Consider the following 22828-nt stretch of genomic DNA (forward strand, 5'->3'; position numbering starts at 1 on the left):
GGCCCCGGCCCTGTGGCAGTGGCATAAGAACTGCCAGACCCTCTCCGCAATAACAGGCATCCTGCTCACACACAGCAGCGGTGGCTCTACCTGAATTTGAGCCTGGGTGTGTGGACACAGGAAGTTTGTTTCCCGCAACTGCCGGAGTCTATTTATTGTCTTCACTAGCGAGTATAGACAGAGACCCCCAAAAGTTAGTAACCTTGAAGCCCTAGCAAAGGTCAGGGCTGTGCACCACCCAGTTAATCTAGATAATGGTAGCTGAAGCAACCTCCCTACCTTTATTCATGTAAATAGCTGAAGCAACCTCCCTACCTTTAATCATGTAAATAGCTGAAGCAACCTCCCTACCTTTATTCATGTAAATAGCTGAAGCAACCTCCCTACCTTTAATCATGTAAATCCTTATTGATAAGATAGTCTGCCTATTACTGGAAATTGCCTGTGGGTGAGCTAATCTGTGTGTCATTGAAACCTCCTTACCCTAGGGCTACCCCAGATCAAATAAAAGGTTGGAGCAGCCTGAGCATCAGGGGAAGTCCCTCTCCTTGAGTTGGACTTGCCTGCCTGGCTCCCCAACATTTCCAAATTGTCTCTTGTCTCTTTTCTCTCTCATTTGTGTGCGGCTCCTCTTCCAGACCCCAAACCCTGAACCACGCAGAACGTGGAGGGAAAACACACTCAACAACACGTGACCAGACCCCAGGTGCACGCAGGGAGGCTGTGCTGAATTTGATCCTGGGTGAACAAACTTGGGGAGCTTGTTTCTCATGCCCAGACCCCGTGTCCACACAGGGAGGCTGCACAAATTTGAGCTTGGGTGTGCAAACTCGGGGAGCTTGTCTCCCGTGACCAGACACCACGCCCATACAGGGAGGCTGCGCTGAATTTGAGACTGAGCGCGCGAACTCAGGGAGTTTGTTTCCCATGACCAGATCCCGTGCCCACACTGGAGGGCTGCGCTGAATTTGAGCCTGGGTGCACAGACACGGGGAGTTTGTTTCCCGCAGTAACCACCCGAGTGACCAGAACCCATGCCCACACAGGGCGGCAGTGCCACCTTTGATTCAGGGCAAGTGCACACAGAAGGCTGTTTTCTGCAGGGCAGGAATGGACCTCCTGCCAACACAGTGCGACTGTGAAACCCGGTCCCCCAAGCAGACCGGGGACCCTGATTCTCCACGTGAGAGGCAGCACTGAGCACCAGTGACTTCAATCTGTTTCTCATTGTGTGCACCTGGGATCTCTGATTCCTAGTGCATTCACACTAAGAGCAGTGACCCCAATTCTTGATGCATGCACAAACAGGGACCCTGATTCTTGGCACAAGGCTGCACCAAGCAACAGAGACTTTGATACTCAAATCTCGACGCAGACACAGGGGGTCTCTGACTCCTGACATACGCTAGGGGACTGTGATTTTTTGGCACACACTAGCGAGGTCTCTGTTTTAGTGCAGCTCAAGCAAGGTCCCTGATTCTAGATGTGTACACAATGCCACACTAAGCGCCTGTGACTGATCCTGGGTGAGCATGGCTCCCACCAATCCACAGCAGCCACATGTTGTGGTGTTGGAGCTCCTCAGTGACACTGGGGAGTGCGAAGCTCCCACTGCACATGGCGCAGGCCCCTGAACTCGACATTTGAAGATTCTGGTGATAGTAAGAATGGGGAGACAACAAAACAATCCCCAGAGGAAAGAAAATGAGAAATCGCCAAGAAAAGAAATAAGTGAAATGGAAGCATAAAACAGATAAAGAATTCAGGGTAATGGTCATACAGTTCATATACCGGATAAACGAGAAAAATCAACAACCTATGCAAAAATCAGGAAGAAATCAAATGTGATATAGCTACAATAAAAAAAACCATGGAAGGTTTCAACAGTAAACTAGAAGAAAAAGAGGACCAAATTAGTGAGTTAGAAGATAAGATAGAGAGACAAGCCCAATCTAAACACTAACTGGAGAAAAATATTAAAAGCAGGAGGAGAGCCTAAGGGAGCTTTGGGAGAATGCAAGACGAAGTAATATATGTATAATAGGGCTGCCAGAAGGCCAAAAAGAACAGCAAGGATTAGAAAATATTTGAAGAAATAATGACAGAAAACGTCCCTGATATGGGGATGAAAAAAGTTACACACGTACAGAGAGTCCCAAGCAAGATGAATCCCAAAAGACCCACACCAAGACACATCATAATTACAATGGCAAATGTTAAAGACAAAGAGAGAATCTTAAAGGCAGAGAGAGAGAGATACCTACAAAGGATCCCCCATCAGATTATCAAATGATTTCTCAACAGAAACACATAAAGCTAGAAGGAAATGGAAGAAGGTATACAAAGTGATGCAAAGCAAAGGACTGAATCCAAGAATACTATATCCAGCAAGATTATCAATCAAAATTGATGGGGAAATCAGGAGCTTCGCAGAAAAAAAAGGCTAAGGGAGTTTATCACTACCAAGCCAGCAATGCAAGAAATGCTAAAGGGAATACTGTAAAAAGAAGAAATAGAAAGGGAGGAAGGAACAGGCATAAAGCACAGAAATGGCTACAAACAAGTACCTATCTTAATAACTTTAAACATCAATGGATTAAATGCTCCAAATAAAAGACATCAAGTGACTGAATGGATAAGAAAATATGACCTATATATATCCTGTCTACAGGAAACCCACCTCAGAACAAGGGACTCACACAGACTGAAAGTGAAGGGATGAAAAAATATCTATCATGCAAATGGAAATGAAAAAAAAGCTGGGGTAGCAATACTTATATCTGACAAAATAGACTTCAAAGTGAAGACTATAACAAGAGACAAGCAAGGTCACTTCATAATTCTAAAGGGATCAATACAACAAGAGGATATAACTCTGGTAAACATTAATATACCCAATGCAGGAGCACACAAATACATAAAAAAAACTTCTGGAAGATATCAGGGGTTAGATTGACAGCAACACAGTCATAGTAGGCGACTTTAATACCCCATTAAAATCACTGGATAAATCCTCTAAACAAAAAATTAGCAAAGAAACATCAATACTAAACGACTCACTAGATCAGATGGACTTAATCGGCATCTTTAGAACATTCCACCCCAAAACTACAGAATATACAATCTTCTCAAGTGCACATAGGACATTTTCAAAGATAGACCACATATTGAGAAACAGGCAAAGTCTCTCCAAATTCAAGAAAATTGAAATCATATCAAGCATCTTCTCAGATCACAATGGCATAAAATTAGAAATCAACTACAGTAAAAACAATCACAAAAGGTCAAACACTTGGAGGCTGAATAGCATACTATTAAACAATGAGTGGGCTACCAAAGAGATCAAAGAAGAAATAAAACACATCCTGGAAACAAACAACAACGAAAACACAACAATCCAAAATGTTTGGGACAGAGTTGAAAGCAGTCCTGTGAGGGAAGTTCATAGCATTACAGGCCTACCTCAAAAAACACGAAAAACTGATAATAAAACATCTAACTCTGCAACTTGAAGAATTTGAAAGAGAGGAACAAGAAAAGCTCAGAGTGAGCAGAAGGAAGGAAATAATAAAAATCAGAGCAGAAATAAATGACATGGAGACCAAAAAAAAAAAACAATACAAAAGATCAATGAAACCAAGAGCTGGTTCTTTGAAAGGATAACAAGATTGATGACCCTCTAGGCAGGTCACCAAGAAGCAAAGAGAGAGGACCCAAATAAACAAAATCAGAAACGAAAGAGGTGAAATAACAACAGACCCCACAGAAATACGAAGAATCATAAAAAAAAAAAAAATACTATGAGCAACTCTACTCCAACAATCTGGTCAACCTAGAAGAAATGGACATATTCCTAGAAAAAATACGACTTTTCAAAACTCAACCAGGAAGAATAAAAAAATCTGAATAGGCTAATAACTATGGAGGAAATTGGAGAAGTAATCAAAAATCTTCCAACAAACAAAAGCCCTAGACCAGATGGCTTCACAGGGGAGTTTTATAAAACATTCAAAGAAGAATAAAACCTATCTTCCTTAGACTATTCCAAAAAATTCAAGAGGAAGGAGCACTTCCAAGCTCTTTCTACAAAGCCAGAATTATCCTAATCCCAAAACCAGATAAAGACAATACAAAGAAAGAGAACTACAGGCCAAAATCCCTCATGAACATAGACACCAAAATCCTCAACAAAATTCTAGCAAATTGAATCCAGCATTACATTAGAAAGATCATACTCCATGACCAAGTGGGATTTATTCTGGGGATCAAGGATGGTACAATATTTGCAAATCAATAAACATAATGCACCATATAAACAAATTGAGAGATAAAAACCATATAATCATATCCATTATTGCAGAAAAAGCATTTGAAAAAAATCCAACAACCTTTCTTGATAAAAACCATCAGGAAGGTGGGAATAGAAGGATCATACCTCAATATAATAAAAGCCATATATGACAAACCCACAGCCAACATCATACTCAATGGGCAAAATCTAAAACCATTTCCACTAAGAACAGGAACAAGACAGGAATGCCCACTCTTAATACTCCTGTTTGACATAGTACTGGAAATACTAGCCATTGTGATTAGATAAGAGGAAGTAAAAGGCACCCAAATTGGAAAAGAAGAAGTAAAACTGTCCTTATTCGAAGATGACATGATATTGTACACAGAAAACTGCAAAGACTCCATCAAAAAACTATTAGACTTAATAAATGAATTCGGCAATGTAGCAGGATATAAAATTAACACCCAGAAGTCTGTGGCTTTTCCATACACCAATAGTGAAATCACAGAAAGAGAAATTTAAAAAGCAATCCCATTTACCATTGCAACAAAAAAATTAAGATACCTAGGAATAAATTTAACCAAGGAGATAAAGCACTTGTACTCAGAAAATTTCAGGACACTGAAAAAAGAGATAGAAGAAGACATGAACAAATAGAAGAATATACCATGTTCATGGATTGGTAGAATCAACATCATTAAAATGTCCATACTACCCAAAGCAATCTATAAATTCAATTCAATCCCCATTAAAATACCAACAGCATACTTCAAAGACCTAGAACAAACTCTCCAAAAATTTATCTGGAATAAAAAAAGGCCCAAATAGCTACAGCAATCTTGAGAAAGAAGAACAATGTTGGAGGGATCCCAATACCAGATATCAAGCTACACTACAAAGCCACTGTTCTCAAAACTGCCTGGTACTGGCGCAAGAACAGACATATAGACCAGTGGAACAGAACAGAGGACCCAGAAATCAACATAAGCCATTATGTTCCATTAATATTTGACAAAGGAGGCAAGACCATACAATGCAATCAAGACAGTCTCTTCAATAAATGGTGCTGGGAAAACTGGACAGATACTTGCAAAAAAAATTGAAATTAGACCACCAACTTACACCATACACAAAAATAAACTCAAAATGGATAAAGGACTTACACATAAAATGGGAAACCAGAAAAATCTTAGAAAAAGCTATAGGCAGCAAAATAGCAGACATTTTTCATAGCAATATATTTAACGATACAGCTCCTAGGGCAATGAAAACTAAGGAGAAAATAAACAAATGGGACTACATCAAAATAAAAATCTTCTGCACAGCAAAAGAAACCATCAACAAAACAACAAGAAAGCCCACTGCATGGGATAACATATTTGCCAATGTTATCTCTGATAAGGGTTTAATCTCCAACATTTACAGGGAACTCCTACAACTTAACAAAAGGAAGACAAACAATCAAAAAATGGGCAAATGACCCAAATAGACACTTTTCGAAAGAGGACATTCAGAAAGCCAAGAGACATATGAAAACATGCTCAAAGTCACTAATCATCCGAGAGATGCAAATCAAAACAACAATGAGGTACCATCTCACACCTGTCAGAATGGCTATCATCAACAAATCAACAAATGACAAGTGCTGGATAGGATTCGGAAAAAAAGGAACCCTCCTTCATTGCTGGTGGGAATGCAGACTGGTGCACCCACTGTGGAAAACAGTTTGGAGTTTCCTCAAGAAATTAAAAATGGAATTGCCATTTGACCCAGTAATAGTACTTCTGGGAATATATCCCAAGAGAACAGAAACACCAATCAGAAAGGACATATGCACCCCTATGTTCATAGCAGCACAATTTACAATAGCTAAGATTTGGAAACAGCCTAAATACCCATCAGCAGATGAGTGGATTAGAAAACTGTGGTACATCTACACAATGGAATACTACGCTGCTGTGAAAAAGAAGGAATTCTTACCATTTGCAACAGCATGGATGGAACTGGAGAACATTATGCTAAGTGAAATAAGCCAGTCAGTGAAAGAAAAATACTACACGATCTCACTCATTTGTGGAATATAAAGAACATTATAAACTTATGAATGAAAATAGACACAGAGGCAAAGAAGCATGGAACAGACTGTTAAAGGCTTGAGGATTGGGGGTGGGGGAGGTAAGAGATCAACCAAAGTACTTGTATGCATGCATATAAGCATAACCAACGGATGTAAGACACTAGAGGGGTGGGGTTTGAGGGCATGTGCCGGGGGGTAGGGGAGGCTGGGGGAAGGTCAATTGGAGAAAAAGAAGGAGACATATGTACTACTATTTGTAATACTTTAAACAATAAAAAAATAAAATTCAATAAATAAAGGCAAATGAAATTTTTAAAAAATCCACTTGGATAAATAAATTAAAAGGGAGATTGGGAAGTATTTTCAACTGAATGTGATTCACCATGTCAACTAAAAATGGAAACCATATATCATCTCAATAGATAAGAGAATATATTAAAAAATATTTGACAAACTCCAACATCCATTCCCAATTTAAAACTCAGCAAACCAGAAATAAAAATTACTTCCTCAAGTCAATGAAGAGCATCTATGAAAAAACCTACAGTTAACATCATACTTAATAGTGAAAAGTCAAGCTTTCTCTCTAAGATAATGAACAATACAAGCATGTTCACTCTCATCAGTTCTATTCAACATTGCATTGGAGGTTCTAACCATTATAATCAGGCAAGAAAAAGAAATAAATAAAAAGCAGCCAGATTGGCAAGGAAGAAGTAAAACTATCTTTTTTTTTCTTCTTCATTAACTCTTTATTACAAGTCACACTCTTATAGAAATATATGTGGACTTCAGTGAAAAAAATCAAATGTATCCAAGAATAAAAAACACAGCACATAAAGTAGTATATGCATTCCAGTGTTTGTGCCGGAGAGAGCAGACGCCCAGGAAAAAAGCTCTTCTAAAATGGCCTGGCTCAAGCCCACCTGCGAACAGTTCAGGGCAGCACAGGCCAGCCTCAGTCACAGTGTGGTGACCACCACCTCTTCCCGCAGCCAGGCGGGTGGGTAGCACCAGCTCCTGGGGCCTCTCGGCCAGCGGCAACCCCAGGCTGCTGAGAGGTGCCAGGAACAACCTCTCAGGCTGGGTGGGCTACATCTGACCCTGCGAGGGCAGCAGCAAAGACATCCCTAGTCTCCTGGGCTTCAGGGCCAGTCCTCAGAAGTCCTCTGTTAGTCCGCCTCTTTCAGGAAGATCTCACTCAGAAGGATCCACACGGACGAGTCTGTATGGATGGAGGGGCGCAGTGCTTCCTTTGTAGGAGCCTATCCGGAGGTAGCCATCGCAGCTGCTCCGGAGGGTGGTTGAGCAGCCCTTCTGCAGGGCCTCCTTGTCTGACTGGGAGTTATCAAAGGGCGGCACCTCCACAGAAGTGTTGAAGAGCTTGTCCTCTGGGTGCTCAATGTTTCCCCTGCGAAGAAGAACCGCTCAAGGCGCAGTGGCTGGAAGAAGCGGAAGCAGATAAAGTCCCCTGCAGCAGGCGTGAAGGCCCAGAAGAAATCCTCACGCAGGTATGCCTTCTCCAGGGTGAAGTGCTGGTATGTTTTGAGGCTTGTGCTCACTAGGGTCGTGGGGGTGGCGGTGTTATGGGCTCCTTCTGTAGTGCCTGCTTCCCAAAGTCCTTGTCCTTCAGTTTCTGAATCTTGCCCACCAGTGAGAAGTGCGTGCCTACGTGCTGGAAGAGGGTTGGCTTGAAGTGGATACGGAGGTTACAGTGCTTCTGCTGATTACAGTGCTTCGCATCCTTCTCAGGGTTGCAGACCTTCACCCACAGAATGTGGTTTAGGAACCAGTCGATGGGCTTGTCCCGGTAGAACATGAGGATAAACTCCACAATCAGGCTCAGGCCCAGTGACTTGAACATCTTTCCAATGAAGCCCAGCTGGGTGAATTCCAAGATCATCCAGTCCACTGAAGGCTGCTGGAGAGAGAAGTTCTTCATGGTGCTCGGGTAGTTGGGCTCGGCCACTATGTCGTCCTCCAGCTGTACGTAGTAGATGCCTTTGGACTGCTATTACATCATGAAGAAGCAGTAATCGAGGTTCTGTTTGGTCCTTCACCTCTCTCCTTAGGGTCCCCAAAGGACTCTCAGAGCCGGGAGAAGCCAGGGTAGAAGTGTGGGGAAGGGGCAATGACCTCCAGGAACCCGGAATGGATCTCTGTGGGAAACAAGGCCTTTATGTTTTCCATCACCACGAAGGTGTACTGCGGGTCAGTCTCGGCAATCAGCACCACGATGACCGAGTCCTTCTGCGAGCTCAGCTCTGAGATGAGCGAGTGCAGCGTGTTAGTCAGATACAAATGTACCTCACACAGCATACTGGGGATGCCCACCACCAGTGACACTCCTGTGCGGCCCTGGCCCATGTGCACTGTGGGCTGCAGGCTGCATACCTTGGCCAGCAGGTGCGGCAGGTGGTGGAAGATGGTAGGTAAGTGCAGTACATGCTCATGAGAGACGTTCCACAGCTTCAGTCGTGGGTCCTCGGTGAGCCTGCCCCAGGAGTGATTGCCTTCTCTGTCTCGCAGCGCCTGCCTCTCTGACACGCCCTCTTGATGTCACCCAGCAGCAGGTTGAGCTCCTCGGAGTGCTTTAGGCTCTCCTGCTCAGCTGCGTGCAACCAGTTGCGCAGTGCCAGAACTCCCATTGGTACACGTCCACCACATCACCTGTCGCTGGTACAGCAGGTCCTGGAGGGCTGTGCACGCTAGGCCTTTCTGGTCTCACTAGTGCCATCTTCATTTGCTGTCATCCACAACTCCTTGTCCTTGCTTAAGGGCCATGTCTTCACACACATGCTGTCCTCTCTTCTGCCTGGGATCCCTTTCCTCCTCTGGGCCAAATGAACACCCTGTAGCCTTCAAGGCCTGGTTTCAAAGTCTCATAAGTAAATTTGTCTTAATTCATAGACAACATAATTATTTATGTAGGAAATCTAATTGATTTTCCTAGAACTAATAAATGGATTTTAGAAAGATTGCAGGATACATGATCAATGAATAAGAATTAAATTTATACAAATTAATAAAGAATAGTTGGAATTTGAAAATGTCAAAATTTACAAAAACATCAACAATATAAAATACTTAGGGATAAATATGGCAATTATTCAGTGTGAAAGGTCTGCACACTGAAAATTGCCAGAAATTTAAGAACACATAAATATATAGAGATATATACTTTGTTCATGAATAGTAAGATTTAACATTGTTAAGATGCCAAAGCAGGCAAAATAATGGTTCCCCCAAAGATGACCATGTCCTAACACCTGGAACCTGTGAAATCTGTTATCTTACACAGCAAAGGGGACTGTTCAGATGTGATGAAGTTAAGGATTCTGCGATAGGAAGAATATCCTGGGTTATCCAGGTGCTCTCAGTGTAATCACAAGGGTCCTTCTAAGGCAGGGGTCCTCAAACTTTTTAAACAGGGGGCCAGTTCACTGTCCCTCAGACTGTTGGAGGGCCGGACTATAGTTTAAAAAAAACTATGAACAAATTCCTATGCACACTGCACATATCTTATTTTGAAGTAAAAAAACAAAACGGGAACAAATACAATATTTGTATTTGTATGTGGCCCGAGGGCCATAGTTTGAGGACCCCTGTTCTAAGGCAATGGTTCTCAACCTTGGCTGCACATTAGAAGTACCTGGGAATCTTTTAAAAATCCTGATTTCTGGGCCTCATCCCCGGAGGCCCAGAAATCGGGATTTTAAAAAGATTCCCAGGTGATTCTAATGTGCAGCCAAGGTTGAGAACCACTGCTCTAAGGGAAAGAGGGAAGGAAATGTGACTGCTGGCTTTAAAGATGAAAGGGTGCTACAAGGCAAGAATTCAGGCAGCCCTAGAAGCTTGAATAGGCAAGAAACAGAATCTCCCCTAGAGCCTCCAGAGAAATGTAGCCCTGCTGACACCTTGATTTTAGCCCCACAAGATCTATTTCAGACTTTGACCTCCAGAACTGTAAGCTAATAAGTTTGGGTTGTTTTAAGCCACTAAGTTTCTGGCAATTTGTTACAGCAGTAGTAATCAAATCCTAAATTCTTTTATAAAATTTAACAAGCTGATTCTAAAATTCATGTGAAAACACCAAAGTTCAAGGAAAAGAGACCATACAGCAAGCATTTAAGTCAGTCAGTTAACATTAACAAAGTTACCACTATATACTGATCTCTCATAAATATTTGGGAAAGAAAAAAAATCATAGAAGCAGTGTTTCTAACCTTAAGCTTTATTCAATCATTTGTTCATTCAACAAATATCTATTGGGCACCTATTAAATGCCCAAACATTTTTCTAGATGGGATACATCACTGAATGAAACATTGGCTGGCCTCATGGAGCTAATGTGAGATAGGGTGCAGGACAATGGTATAGACAACAATTAACAATAAATATAATTAGTGGCATACTAAGGGTGGGATGGTGGGAGTCATCAACCCTGGTGCAGACAATATAGGAATGGTTTGCCAAGAATTTATAGACAACCTACTGAATGGGAGAAGATATTTCCAAATGACATATCTGATAAGGGGTTAATAATCCAAAATATATAAAGGACTCATACAATTCACATTAGAAAAAAACAATTCCATTTAAAAATGGGCAGAGAACCTGAACAGAAGACATACAGAGGTGCCAAGAGACACATGAAAAGATGCTCAAGCCCTAGCCGGTTTCACTCAGAGCGTCAGCCTGTGGACTGAAGGGTCCCGGGTTTGATTCCAGTCAAGGGAACATACCTCAGTTGCAAGCTCCTCCCCAGCCAGGGCCCCGGGCTGGGGCTCTTGCAGGAGGCAACCAATTGATTTGTTTCTCTCACATCGATATTTCTGTCTTTCCCTCTCTCTTCCACTCTCTCTAAGAATCAATGGAAAATATCCTCGGGTGAAGATTAAAAAAAAAAAAAAAAAGATGCTCAACATACTAATCATCAGGGAAATTCAAATAAAACCACAATGAGATATCACCTCATGTGTAAGAATGGCTATCATCAATAAATCAACACACAACAAGTACTGAAAAGAAAGCCCTCATGCACTGTTGGTGGAAATGTAGATTGGTGCAGCCATTGTGGAGAACAGTAAGGAGTTTACTCAAAAAATAAAAAATGAGGAGAAAACCAAGATGGCGGCATAGGCAAACACCCGAGATTGCTGCTTAGCACAACCACTTCAAGAATACAACTGAAAGACGGAACAGCCGAAACCAGTTTGGCTCAGTGGATAGAGTATGGCCTGCGGACTGAAAGGTCCCAGGTTCGATTCCGGTCAAGGGCATGTACCTCGGTTGCGGGCATATCCCCAGTGGGAGATGTGCAGGAGGCAGCTGATCGATGTTTCTAACTCTCTATTTCTCTCCCTTCCTCTCTGTAAAAAATCAATAAAATATATTTTAAAAAATGTTTAAAAGACGGACGGACATCATCCAGAACCACAGGAAGGCTGGCTGAGTGGAAGTTCTACAACTAGAAGGAAAGAGAAAAGCATACCGAGACTCAGAGGAGGTGCGCTGCGGAAGTAAAGTACAGAGGTACGGAGGCGCACTCGGAGAGGGCTGGAGGCTGAGGACACGGTTGTCTTTTTCAATCGGTAGGGAGTCTCAAGCTCTGAGCTCCAGTTCCGGGGGAGTTTCTGGGGACCCAGACTCATACGGGAGAAACTGAACAGTCTGGCATCGGCTGGAACTCGAGGGCAGCTTTCTCTCAGAGGTGCTTGCAGCGATTGCAGGGACACTGAGAAGTGGGGCTTCTGAGGGCAGCCATAGCTGCTTGCTCCACCCTGTTGATCCCCTGGGACCCCTGCCCTGCCCAAGCTGTGTGCCGGCTTTTGCATATGAACGGCCTGGCCCTTTGCAATCTGAAAATTACCTAACAAATTTGCAGCTGGCCCAAGGCCCCAGGGCAACTTGCATTGCTTCACAGCTGAGCTCCTGCTGGGTAGCTTCAGGCAAAGGCTAGATTAGCACCTCCTTAGAGATCCAGGAGCCAGTGTTCCCAGTGGTCAGAGTGGGACCATCCAGATTGCAGCTCCTCGGATCCATAAAGGACACACTCAGGGGGCAGACTCAGTGAGCACCAAAGCCCCACTGAAGCAATTCTTGCCCTGGAGGGGTGTCTCCAGCACTGAAGTTCTCCCACTGCAAACACAGCTGATTCTCACAGCCAATTGGCCTGGAGGTCAATTCCTCCCAGGGATACCTACAACAATCAAGGCTTAACTACAACAAGACTGTGCACAAAGCCCACAAGGGGGTGCACCAAGAGTGTCCACCTCAGGTAATTGGGGAGGCTGAGCCACTGGGCCCTATAGGACACCTAGCACAGAAAGCCACTCTATCAACACAGGGAAGCATAAAAAATGCGGAGACAAAGAAACAGGACACAAATGACAGAAATGGAGGAGAGCAAACTACTGGATATAGAGTTCTAAAACCACACTTTTAAGGTTTTTCAAGAACTTTCTACAAACTGCCGATAAATTTAGTAAGACCCTCAAAAAGTCTGGTGAGACTGCCGATAAATGTAGTGAGACCCTCAAGAAATCTAGTGAGACCCTTCAGGTTATGAAAAAGGACCAACTAGAAATTAAGCATACACGGACTGAAATAAAGGATATTATGCAGAGTTCCAACAGCAGACTAGAGGATCACAAGAATCAATTCAAAGATTTGAAATACGAAGAAGCAAAAAACACCCAACTGGAAAAGCAAAATGAAAAAAGAATCCAAAAATACGAAGATAGTGTAAGGAGCCTCTGGGACAGCTTCAAGCGTACCAACATCTGAATTATAGGGGTGCCAGAAGATGAGAGAGAGCAAGATATTGAAAACCTATTTGAAGAAATAATGACAGAAAACTTCCCCTACCTGGTGAAAGAAATAGACTTACAAGTCCAGGAAGCAAAGAAAACCCCAAACAAAAGGAATCCAAAGAGGACCACACCAAGACACATCATAATTAAAATGCCAAGAGCAAAAGACAAAGAGAAAATCTTAAAAGCAGCAAGAGAGAAAGACAGTAAGTTACCTACAAGGGAGTACCCATATGACTGTCAGCTGATTTTTCAACAGAAACTTTGCAGGCCAGAAGGGAGTGGCAAGAAATATTCAAAGTGATGAATAGCAAGAACCTACAACCAAGATTACTTTATCCAGCAAAGCTATCATTCAGAATTCTAGGTCAGACAAAGAGCTTCACAGATAAGAAAAAGCTAAAGGAGTTCATCACCACCAAACCAGTATTATATGAAATGCTAAAAGGTATCCTTTAAGAAGAGGAAGAAGAAGAAAAAGGTAAAGATACAAATTATGAACAACAAATACACATCTATCAACAAGTGAATATAAAAATCAAGTGAATAAATGCCGAAACCGGTTTGGCTCAGTGGATGGAGCGTCGGCTTGCGGACTGAAGGGTCCCAGGTTCGATTCCGGTCAAGGGCATGTGCCTGGGTTGCGGGCACATCCCCAGTGGGAGATGTGCAGGAGGCAGCTGGTCGATGTTTCTCTCTCATCGATGTTTCTAACTCTCTGTCTCTCTCCCTTCCTCTCTGTAAAAAATCAATAAAATATATTTAAAAAAAAAAATCAAGTGAATAAATAATCTGATGAACAGAATAAACTGGTGATTATAATAGAATCAGGGGCATAGAAAGGGAGTGGACTGACTATTCTTGGGGGGGAAAAGGGTGTGGGGGATGCGGGAAGAGACTGGACAAAAATCATGCACCTGTGGATGAGGACAGTGGGGGGGGGGGGTGGTGAGGGCGGAGGGTGGGCTGGGAACCGGGTGGAGGGGAGCTATGGGGGAAAAAAAGAGGAACAACTGTAATAATCTGAACAATAAAGATTTAATTAAAAAAACGAAAAATAAAAATTGGAACTGCTATTTGATCCAGTAATTTCACTTTGGGGAACATATCTGAAGAAATGTGAAACACTAATTCAAAAGAATATATGCATCTCACATGTTTATTACAGCCTTATTTACAGTAGCAAAGATTTGGAAGCAGCCCAAGGGTCCATGAGTAGATGAGTGGATAAAAAAAAACACGCAGCTGTTTTTAGGGAACTCATATAACTTAACGAAAGGAAGATAAACAACCCAATCAAAAAATGGGCAAAGGACCTAAATAGACATTTTCCAAAAGAGGACATACAGAAGGCCAAGAGACATATGAAAACATGCTCGAAGTCACTAATCATCTGAGGGATGCATGTCAAAACGACGATGAGGTACCATCTCACACCTGTCAGAATAGTTATCATTAACAAATCAACAATTGACAAGTGCTGGTGAGGATAAGGAGAAAAAGGAACCCTCGTGCACTGCTGGTGGGAATGCAGACTGGTGTAACAACTGTGGAAAACAGTTTGGAGTTTCCTCAAAAGATTAAAAATGGAACTCCCCTTTGACCCAGTAATCTCACTTCTAGGAATATATTCCAAGAAATCAGAAACACCAATCAGAAAGGATATATGTACCCTTATGTTCATAGCAGCACAATTCACCATAGCTAAGATTTGGAATCAGCCTACGTGCCCATCAGCAGATGAATGGATTAGAAAACTGTGGTACATCTACACAATGGAATACTATGCTGCTATAAAAAATAAAGAATTCTTACCATTTGCAACAGCATGGATGGAACTGGAGAGCATTATGCTAAGTGAAATAAGCCAGTCAGAGAAAGATAAATATCACATGATCTCACTCATTTGTGGAATATAATGAACAACATAAACTGATGAAAAACAAATAGATCCAAAACTTGAAAAGATGGTGGCTGGCAGGATGGAGGTGAGGGATAGGAAGTGAGTAAGTGAGGAGATGAAAGGAGAGTGTGTAGATGTGTTTGGTGTGTGTGTGAGTGAGTGAGGGACAGTTAAATCCAGCAGGAGCAGCAGAGGCTGGCAGACCAGGCTCTCTAGGACAGGGAAATACTACCACTGCTGTGGGCACTCCCCGGACTGTGGGACTCGGGCACGGAGCCCATGCCATCTTGAAGGGGAGAGCGGCCTCTTCTAGGAACTCATCAGCACCACCACCCAGACAGGCCTTGGACACTGCCCGTAACCCAGCAGCCACTCCAGCCAAAATCCTGCTGCCCCACCCACAGACCCATGGACCCTGGAACTTCCACCTCCAAAGGTGCACCGCTCCCACAGCAGTAAGTGCAACTTCCCCCCTCCCCAGTGGCCACATTCGTGCATTTCCAACATTCGCGCATTTCCAACATTCACGCATTTCCAGCACTCAGACTTCCAGGGCACACCACTCCATAGGCAGCTCTTGGATGCCACTGTGAACCCCTGCTGGGTGTGATTTTGAACAGACAAGGGCGTGCTGCCCCGCAGTAGAAATTCTGAATTCCCTCTTCCTGAATAACTGCTCACAGACAACCCAGCTACACATCTTTAGCACCAGGGCCCCTCAGAGTGTGTCAGAGCTCTGCACCGGTAAACTTACCGCCACAGTTGTGCATTTCCAATGAGCAGGCACCCAGAGCCCATCTATCCACAGGGCACTCATGGGAGGTGCTGGGAGCCCCCGCTAGGTGTGATCTTGGACAAACAGGGACGCACTCCCCCCGGCAGTAGAAATTCTGAATTCACTCACCCTGGATACCTGCCCACAGACGCCTCAATCACATGGGTTCAGTGCCAGGGCCCTGCTATGCTGGCAAACGCACCGCTGGTGCCCCCTGTGAGCCACCACTGGGAGCGCGCGCCTATCCACCACAGGTGCAGCAGCAAAAACTGAGTCTGCCCACCCCACAGCTGCAGAAATCTGGACACTACAGATGCACGCTTTTCCAGTACCACTGTGAGTCCCCGCTGGGCATGCGCAACTTCAACCAAGGGCATAAGATAGCAAAAATTGGGACACCCCCGTCCACGGCTGCTGCTGACTTCTAGACACCGCAGTTGCGCATTTCCAGCTCACAGGCCTACATCAAGAGAACCCAAATAGCTAACGTAGGGAGCTATGCTAGATTACCAAGCCTAGGAGACCTGAGAGATCACACCAGTAGCACCATCCCCAAAAGAACCTGGGTAGCAAAGCAATCGGATCTACAATTAAAACATTACAGCAAAACATGGGAAGACAAAAAAGCAATCCCCAAAGGAAAGAAAAAGAAGACTCACCAGAGTTAAATGAAACTGAGGCTAGCAACATATCAGAGATAGAATTCAGAGTAATGGTTATAAGGATGCTCAAATGGCTGGATGACAAATACACACAACTCAATAACAAATACACACAACTCAATGAGAATTATAAGGAGCTGAATGAGAATGTCACCAACATGAAAAGGAACCAAGAGGAGATGAAGAATGACTTAGTTGCAATAAAGAATACAATGGAAGGCTTAAACAGTAGACTAAAAGAGGCTGAGGACCGCATCAGCAAATTAGAAGACAAGGTAGAAAAAACACACAAACACAGCAGCAACTGGAAAGATTTAAAAAGCAAGAGGAGAGCCTAAGGGAGCCCTGGGACAACACAAAATGAAACAATATTCGTATAATAGGGGTTCCAGAAGGAGAGGAAGAGAAGCAAGGAATAGGAAACCTGTTCGAAGAAATAATAACAGAAAACTTCCCTGATATTGGCAAGTAAAAAACCACACAAGTCCAAGAAGCACATAGAGTCCCAAACAAGATGAACCCCAAAAGACCAACACCAAGACATATCATAATTAAATTGGCAAACACCAACGACAAAGTAAGAATCTTAAAGGCTGCCAGAGAGAGACAGAAAGTTACTTACAAAGGAGCTCCTATTAGAATATCAACTAATTTTTCAACAGAAACACACCGGGCCAGAAGGGAATGGAATGAAATATACAAAGTGATGCAAAGCAAGGGACTGAATCAAGAATACTATACCCAGCAAGGCTATCATTCAAAATTGAAGGTGGAATCAGGAGCTTCACACACAAAAAAGGGCTAAGAGAGTTTATTACTACCAAGCCAGCAATGCAAGAAATGTTAAAGGGACTGCTGTAAAAAGAAGAAACAGAAAGGCAAGAAGAAACACAAACATTAAGAATAAAAATGACAACAAACAAGTACTTATCAATAATAACATTAAACGTAAATGGATTAAATGCACCAATTAAAAGACATAGGGTAGCTAAATGGATAAGAAAACATGACCCATATATTTGCTGTCTACGAGAGACCCACCTCAGAACAAACGATTCACACAGACTGAGAGTGAAGGGATGGAAAAAATTTTTTCAGGCAAATGGAAATGAGAAAAAAGCTGGGGTTGCGATACTTATATCTGACAAAATAGACCTCAAAGTAAAGGCCATAACAAGAGATAAGGAAGGCCAACTCATAATACTAAAGGGAGCAATTCAACAAGAAGATACAACTCTGGTAAACATATATGCACCCAATACAGGAGCATCCAAATACATAAAACAACTTCTGGAAGATATCAAGGGAGAGATCGACAGCAATACAGTCATAGTAAGGGGCTTTAATACCCCAGTGACACCACTGGATAAATTCTCTAAACAAAAAATAAGGAAAGAAACAGCAATCCTAAATGACTCACTAGATCAGATGGACTTAATTGACATCTACAGAATATATCACCCTGAAGCTACAGAATATACATTCTTCCCCAGTGCACATGGGACATTTTCAAAGATAGACCACATATTAGGACACAGGCAAAGTCTCTTAGTATTCAAGAGGATAGAAATCATAACAAGCATCTTCTCAGATCACAATGGCATAAAACTACAAATCAACTACAATAAAAACAATGAAAAAAAATCAAACACTTGGAGGCTAAATAGCATGTTATTAAACAATGAGTGGGTTACCAAAGAGATCAAAGAAGAAATAAAAAGCATCCTGGAAACAAATGACAATGAAAACACAACAATCCAAAATCTATGGGACACAAAGAAAGCAGTCCTGAGAAGGAAGTTTATAGCTCTACAGGCCTACCTCAAAAAACAAGAAAAACTGGTAATAAATTATCTAACCTTACAACTTAAAGAATTAGAAAGAGAGCAACAAGAAAAGCCCACAGTATCCAGAAGGAAGGAAATAATAAAGATCAGAGCAGAAATAAACAACATAGAGACAAAAAAACAAAACAAAAACAAAAACAAAAACAAAACAAAAAACGCCGTAAGATTCATGAAACCAAGAGCTGGTTCTTTGAAAGGATAAACGAGATTGATGAACCTCTCGCCAGACTCACCAAGAAACAAAGAGAGAGGACCTAAATAAACGAAATCAGAAATGAAAGAGGTGAAGTAACAACTGACCCTACTGATATACAAAGGATTGTAAAAAAAATACTACGAACAACTCTACTCAAAAAAACTGGACAACCTCGATGAAATGGACACATTCCTAGAAAAATAAGGCTTCCAAAACTCAATCAGGAATATCAAAAAAACTGAATAGACCGATAACTACTGATGATATTGAAATAGTAATTAAAAAGCTTCCAGCAAACAAAAGCCCTGGACCAGATGGCTTCACAGGGGAGTTTTACCGAACATTAAAAGAAGAACTAAAACCAATCCTTCTCAGACTATTCCAAAAAATTCAAGAGGTAGGCACACTTCTAAGCTCTTTCTATGAAGCCAGCATTACCCTAATCCCAAAACCAGATTAAAGACACCACAAAGAAAGAGAATTACAGGCCAATATCCCTGATGAACATACATGCTAAAACCCTCAACAAAATTCTAGCAAACTGGATCCAGCATTACATTAGAAAAATTATACACCATGACCAAGTGGGATTTATTCCAGGGATTCAAGGCTGGTACAATATCCACAAATCAATAAACGTGATACATCCATAAACAAACTGAGAGACGAAAATCACATAATCATATCAATTGATGCAGAAAAGGCATTTGACAAAGTCCAGCACCCTTTTCTGATTAAAACACGGAGGAAAGTGGTAATAGAAGCATCATATCTCAACATAATAAAAGCCTTATATGACAAACCTACAGCCAACATCATACTCAATGGGCAAAAAAAAAACCCCTAAAACCATTTCCCTTAAGAACAGGAACAAGACAGGGATGCCCGCTTTCCCCACTCCTGTTCAACATAGTACTAGAAGTACTAGCAATAGCTATCAGACAAGAAGAAGAAATAAAAGGCATCCAAATTGGAAAAGAAGTAAAAATGTCATTATTCACAGATGACATGATACTGTACATAGAAAACCCTAAAGACTCCATCAAAAAATTATTAGACTAATAAACGAATTTGGCAATGTAGCAAGATACAAAATTAACGCCAAGAAATCTATGGCATTTTTATACAATAATAGTGAATTTACAGAAAGAGAAATTACAAAAACAATCCCATTTACCATTGCACAAAAAAATTAAGATACCTAGGAATAAACTTAACTAAGGAGGTAAAAGACCTGTACTCAGAAAACTACAAGACATTGAAAAAAGAGATAGAGGAAGACATAAACAGATGGAAGAATATACCGCGTGCGTGGACTGGTAGAATCAACATCATTAAAATGTCCATACTACCCAAAGCAATCTATAGATTCAATGCACTCCCCATTAAAATACCAACGTCATATTTCACAGATCTAGAAAGAACTCTCCAGAAATTCATCTGGAATTTAAAAAAAAAACAAAAAAAAAAAACCCGAATAACTGCAGCAATCCTGAGAACAAAGACCAAAGTAGGTGAGATCTCAATACCAGATATCAAGCTGTATTACGAAGCCACTGTTCTCAAAACTGCCTGGTACTGGCACAAGAACAGACATACAGACCAATAGAATAGAATAGAGAACCCAGAAATCGACCCAAACCACTATGCTCAATTAATATTTGACAAAGGAGGCAAGAACATACAATGGAGTCAAGACAATCTACACTAATAAAAGAGAAACATGCAAATTAACCATCACTCTGCTACACACACCAGCCAATCAGGAGCAAGTATGCAAATTAACCCAACTAAGATGGCAGTGGCCACGGAGCTGGAGCGAGCAGGAGGCTTGGGTTGAACCCCGTGATGGAGGAAGCCAAGCTTCCCGCCTGCCCTGACTCCGCTCAAGGCTACAAAGTTTCAATTATAGAAGATAAATAAATCCCAGATACCTGCTTCCAGCCCGCCCTGGCCTTCGCTCAAGGAGGAGCTGAAAAATAAAAGAAAAAAAAGGAGAGGCTGGGAGCTTGGGTAGTCAGGGAGCGTGGCCAGCCTGCAAACAGCCATCAGCCCCTCACCCAGGCTGGCCAGGCACCCCAGTGGGACTACCCCCACCCTGAAGGGGCTGTGGGAAGCCTGAAAACAGCCCTTAGCCCCTCACCCAGGCTGGTCAGGCACCCCAGCGGGACCACCCCCACCCTGAAGGGGCTGTGGGTAGCCTGAAAAGGTCCCTCAGCCCCTCACCCAGGCTGGCCAGGAACCCCAGCGGGACCCCCCCCCCCATCCTGAAGGGGCTGCGGCCAGCCTGCAAACAGCCATAAGTCCCTCACCCAGGCTGGCCACAACCTCATGGAGTGAGGGTCCCCGCTGGGGGGCTTGGCCAGCCTACAAACAGCCATCAGCCCCTCACCCAGGCTAGCCAGGCACCCCAGTGGGGACCCCCACCTTGAAGGGGGTGTGGCTAGCCTCAAAACAGCCCTCAGCCCCTCACGTAGGCTGGCCAGGCACGCCAGCGGGACCCCCACCCTGATCCGGGACACTTTTTCGGGCAAACCAGCCACCCCGCACCCGTGCACCAGGCCTCTATCTATACTAATAAAAGGGTAATATGCTAATTAGACTGGGAGATCTTCCAGGAGACCTTCCAGACGTTCTTCTGGACAAAGCCATGGTGGCAGGGCCGAGGTAGAGGCAGTTAGAGGTCAAGAGGGGAGGGCAGTTGTGGGTGATCAAGCTGGTGGGGTGCGGGGCCGTTGGGAGTAAGCAGACCAGCATGGGGGCCAGTTGGGGGCAAGCAGGCAGTCAATGGGGGTCAGTTGGAGGTGATCAGGACAGCGGGGGGGAGGGGGCAGTTTGGAGTGAGCAGGCCAGCAGGGGGGCAGTTGTGGGAGAGCAAGCCAGTAGGGAGGGAAGGTGCGGGTGGGCCGTTGGGGGTAAGCAGATCAGCAGGGGGGCCAGTTGGGGGCAAGTGGGCGGTCAGTGGGGGTCAGTTGGAGGTGATCAGGATAGCGGGGGGCACAGTTTGGAGTGAACAGGCTGGCAGGGGAAGCAGTTGGTGGCGAGCACACTGGCACAGGGGACAGTTGGGGGTGATCAGGCTGGCGGGGGGGGTGGCATTTGGGGGAAAGCAGGCCGGTGGCGGGGGGCTTGTGGGGGAGAGCAGGCCAGCAGGCAGAGTGGTTAGGGGCCATCAGGAAGGCAGGTGAGCAGTTAGGAGCCAGCAGTCCCGGATTGCAAGAGGGATGTCCGACTGCCGGTTTAGGCCAGATCCCTGTAAACCGGCAGTAGGACATCCTTCGAGGGGTCCCAGATTGAAGAGGGTGCAGGCCGGGCTGAGGGATACACCCCCCCCTCGGCATAAATTTTGTACACCGTGCCACTAGTCTCTTCAATAAATGGTGCTGGGAAACTTGGGCACACACGTGCAAAAAAGATGAAACTAGACCACCAACTTACACCATACACAAAAACAAACTCAAAATGGATAAAGGACTTAAACATAAGATGGGAAACCATAAAAATATTACAGGAAACCACAGGCAGCAAGATCTCAGATATATGCTGAAGCAATATCTTCAACGACACAGCTCCTAGGGCAATGGAAACTAAATGGAAAATAAACAAATGGTACTACATCAAAATAAAAAGCTTCTGCACAGCAAAAGAAACCATCAACAAAACAACAAGAAAATCCACTGCATAGGAGAATATATTTGCCAATGATATCTACGATAAGGGTTTAATCTCCAACATTTACAGGGAACTCATGCAACTTAACAAAAGGAAGACAAACAACCCAATTAAAAAAATGGGCAATGGATCTAAATAGATATTTTCCAAAAGAAGACATAAGGAAGGCCAAGAGACATATGAAAACATGCTCAAAGTCACTAATCGCCCGAGAGATGCAAATCAAAAAGACAATAAGGTACCATCTCACACCTGTCAGAATGGCTATCATCAACAAATCAACAAATGACAAGTGCTGGATAGGATGCGGAAAAAAAGGAACCCTCCTTCACTGCTGGTGGGAATGCAGACTGGTGCAGCCATTGTGGAGAACAATTTGGAGTTTCCTAAAAAAACTAAAAATAAAACATCAATTTGACCCAGTGATCCCACTTCTAGGAATATATCCCATGAAACCAGAAACACCAATCAGAAAGGTTATATGCACTCCTATGTACATAGCAGCACAATTTACAATAGCTAAGATTTGGAATCAGCCTAAGTGCCCGTCAGCAGATGAGTGGATTAAAAAACTTTGGCAAATCTAT

At 43.2% G+C, this 22828-nt stretch overlaps 1 protein-coding gene and 1 pseudogene across 2 annotated transcripts in view; both read right to left on the reverse strand.

Annotated features, from left to right (window-relative positions):
- Nucleotides 1-22828, reverse strand: part of REC114 (REC114 meiotic recombination protein) — a 186362-nt gene that overhangs the window by 118593 nt on the left and 44941 nt on the right. The window lies entirely within an intron of this gene.
- On the reverse strand, nt 7544-9108 carry LOC138996847 (alpha-1,3-mannosyl-glycoprotein 4-beta-N-acetylglucosaminyltransferase B pseudogene; annotated as a pseudogene).

Source organism: Myotis yumanensis, unplaced genomic scaffold, assembly GCF_028538775.1.
Source record: "Myotis yumanensis isolate MYYU_CA2020_CCGP unplaced genomic scaffold, mMyoYum1.0.hap1 SCAF_1, whole genome shotgun sequence".
NCBI lineage: Eukaryota > Metazoa > Chordata > Mammalia > Chiroptera > Vespertilionidae > Myotis > Myotis yumanensis.